This window comes from Ranitomeya variabilis, chromosome 5, assembly GCF_051348905.1.
Source record: "Ranitomeya variabilis isolate aRanVar5 chromosome 5, aRanVar5.hap1, whole genome shotgun sequence".
NCBI classification, from domain to species: Eukaryota; Metazoa; Chordata; class Amphibia; order Anura; family Dendrobatidae; genus Ranitomeya; species Ranitomeya variabilis.
In genome coordinates this window covers 614,942,731-614,946,432 of record NC_135236.1, presented here as the reverse complement: position 1 = coordinate 614,946,432, position 3,702 = coordinate 614,942,731, and the positions used below count along the sequence as shown (strand labels likewise).

The window sequence follows — 3,702 nt, the reverse complement described above, 5'->3', positions numbered from 1 at the left end:
GATGGTAATAGAAATAACAATTTAAGTCAGGCTGAGCGCAGGGCACTTACTGGCCTGCAGAGCAATAGAGAATTCCTTGTTCGTGAAGCGGATAAGGGGGGCAACATTGTTCTGTGGCCTCACTCTCTTTATTTACAGGAGGTGGGACGACAGCTTGGTGACTCTACTTGCTACTCACGTCTTCCAGCGGACCCGACAGATTTTTTTAAAGAGAAGTTGGACCAACTTATTGGACAAGCAGCTGACCGTGGTATTTTGAGTAAGAAAGAGACGAACTTCCTCATGACAGATTTCCCTGTTGTACCGACTCTCTACCTCCTTCCGAAGGTGCACAAGTCATTGACAAAGCCCCCAGGTAGGCCAATCGTTTCTGGTATCAATGGTTTATTTGAAAAACCTTGTATATATCTTGACTTTTTTCTACAACCATTGGCAACGAAATTGACATCTTTTCTTAGAGACTCCTCACATCTCATCCAGCGAACTCAGAATCTGTACATACCAGTTGGCACAATTCTGATTACGCTGGATGTAGAGTCCCTTTACACCAACATCAATCATGATGTTGGTTTAAGAGCGGTCGCTTTCTTTCTAGATTTGAACACCACAGGAGACAGGGAACATGACCAATTTCTCCTTGATCTCCTGTTCTTTGTACTGGACAAAAACTATTTTGTTTTTGACAGGTGCTTCTATAGACAAATAAAGGGGACCGCTATGGGGGCTAGATGTGCACCTTCATATGCCAACTTATTTTTAGGATGGTGGGAGGAGGTAGTAGTGTATAAACACGAGGCATTCCAGGATAGGTGCCTTAAATGGTTCCGCTTTATTGATGACATCTTGTTGTTCTGGACAGGCACTGAGGAGGATTGTACTCGCTTTATTGATGACTTAAACGAGAACCCCTTTAACATCAGACTTACATCACATATATCGTATACCGCAGTGGAATTTTTGGATCTGCAAGTAAGCGTAGTGGATACAAATATTGTTACTACTTTATACCGCAAGCCGACGGCGACGAATAGTCTCTTACACTATTCAAGCTTTCATCCTAGGCACCTCAAGAATGGCATTCCAACTGGCCAATTCCTGCGCCTGAAGAGAAATTGTAGCCTGACTCCTGACTTCCAGCATGAAGCAAGGGCACTCACAGATCGGTTTCGACATCGTGGATACCCTAAGAAGATCATCTCCAAGGCCTATCAGAGGGCCCGGACCAGCCCACGTTCAGATCTGCTCCAGAGACAAACACGTGAGTTGGTGGCCCCACTGGGAATTGTGACCACCTTTAATAATCAGTGGCGGGACATCTACAAAATCCTTGACCGTAGTTGGGGCACCCTATTGAGTGAACCTAGGCTTCTCCAGCATATCCCGTCTACCCCCAAGTTGATAGCCCGTCGGGCAATGAACTTGAAGGATATGCTATGTCACAGCCATTTTACACGACCACCTTCAAGATTAAATAGGGGGTTTAGGACTTTTGGAACTTTCCCTTGTGGGGGTTGTAGTGTCTGCCAATACATGGTAGCGCAAGATGGCCTTTCACTTACGGTTTCTCCATTTCAGATTACGCCAAAAAGGACCTTCTTCAATTGCAAGACACGCTCGTTGGTCTATGCCTTGATCTGTGAGTGTCCGAAAATTTACGTGGGTCAGACCACGCAGGAATTGCGAAGACGATCTCAGCAACACTTGTCCAATATTTCTATGGCGTTCAGGGATCGTGAAAAGGGTAGGAGCCTTTCATCTGTTGCCGCACATTTCCTGGACGTTCATGATGGACGGATCAGGGGATTGAAGATCATGGGACTTGAAGGCGTCCCACAAAATATTCGAGGCGGTGATGTGGTCCGGAAACTATTAAGATGCGAATCCAAATGGATCCATAATTTGAACACTCTTGCCCCACATGGACTAAATGAGGAGCTGCTCTTCACTGGTTATTACAAACAGATATGATATCAAATTTTTAATATTGGGGGAATAACGATTTGGTATGGATCTGCACCTTATTTATGTTAACCGTTTCCTCCCTACAGCTTCTGCGAGTTTTTCACCTCTACCCCTTGTTATTGTACACGGATGAACTAGATTCTATCCGTTGAAAACCATGGTTTTCCTTTACAACATTCCTATTTGTATACCACTATTTATTATTATTTGGGGGACTATGATATGTTACTCTGTTAGGCCATGACAATCTATGTGGGGATTTGTACATGTTGGCGTCACCTATATGCATTTTCCATATTGCCACTGCTCTATATAGTAGTATGCCCCTTCCTGGTCTCCCTCTCCTCTGGCTTATTGGTTCTCTAACTTACACATGCCCCAGCTTCCCCCGTCTCTGTGTTGCCTGCCCTCGTTCCCTTGTGGAATCGCTCGGGGCGGACACTCTGAGACGGGTGACTGGGACTTCATGCGCTGTATTGCGCAGGCACTGATACAATGGCTACTCGCCTACCTATTCTCTATTTACCATGAGTTTTCGTTGCACCTCGCATGCGTGGCGTGCACGCTTGCGCAGTGGTCATATAGATTTCTTCACACTGCGCAGCCATCGGCGTTACCTGATATCTCCGGCTTCTGTGCACACATAGCGCCCTCGGTGCGCCGCATTTCGCAGGCGCCGGTACAATGGCTACCTACCTACTCTATATTTGCTATGAGTTTTCGTTGCACTTCGCATGCGCGGCGTGCACGCTTGCGCAGTGGCCATACAGATTTCCTCACACTGCGCAGCCGCCGGCGTTACTAGCTACTTCCGGCTTCTGTGCACACTCAGCGCTCCCGGCCCATGTACCCCTTACCCACAGCTGACCCTGGTCTGCTCATCATTTGCAAGGTATTTAACCACTACTCTTGGGACACTACTGACATTGCTCCTGACGAAGCCAGTTTTGCTGGCGACACGCGTTGGGCTCCTCTGCCCGGTGCCACTTGCTCCTTTTTCATCTATTTTATTTACCATTTTTCATTGCCCTGATCTACCAATTAGGATATTACCTTGGAAGCCTGCTATGCCTTGTCAGGTAGTATAGGACACTTTATGGTGTGGCTACTTTCAGCCATGTGGGGATCTTGCATTATGGTTCTCTAGTCAGTTCGGTGGGTGGCACCGTGGCTTGATCATATTACTGGTCTTGTGTTTCTCTACTTTTGCTATGTTTTTGCAAATTTTAAGTGGTTTTAACTGTGTTGTGTAGTGTTTCAATAATGTGGTGTAATAAAATTGATGGTTTGATTAAATTATTGCTCTGGTGATCCCTCTTTGCTTGCATGCTACCCTTTCTCTCTTGTTAATTGATTTGTGTCTTGTAGCATGCTTTAGGTGATCCCGAGGGGTTGTGCCTGCCTATTTTTTGTTGTTTATTTTTGTTTTTCTTACAGGGGATATGGGCATCAAAGGTTTAACTTCTCATTGGACAGGTGAGGAATATGGTTACTTATTATTTTTAATTTGTTACAGGTGACATGGGCATTGGAGTATTATTTTCTAATTGGACAGATGAGGAATATGATTGTTTATTGTTTTTAGTCTTTTACAGGGGACACGGACTTCAATTGATTATAGGCATACTGGTGAGTATAACTGTTTCCTTAAAGGGAATCTGTCACCTAATTTTGGTCAAATAAGCTGCGGCCACCGCCATCAGGGGCTCCCGATGCAACCTGAAAGATAAGAAAATCAAG

The 3,702-nt window shown here is 45.2% G+C and overlaps 1 long non-coding RNA gene across 1 annotated transcript; it reads left to right on the top strand.

Moving 5' to 3' along the window:
* The first annotated feature begins 232 nt into the window (after positions 1 to 232).
* Positions 233 to 1,245, top strand: LOC143773883 (uncharacterized). The gene is made up of 3 exons (XR_013215425.1): positions 233 to 355; positions 860 to 969; positions 1,062 to 1,245. It is a non-coding gene; the product is annotated as an uncharacterized LOC143773883 (long non-coding RNA).
* The last annotated feature ends 2,457 nt before the right edge of the window (positions 1,246 to 3,702 follow it).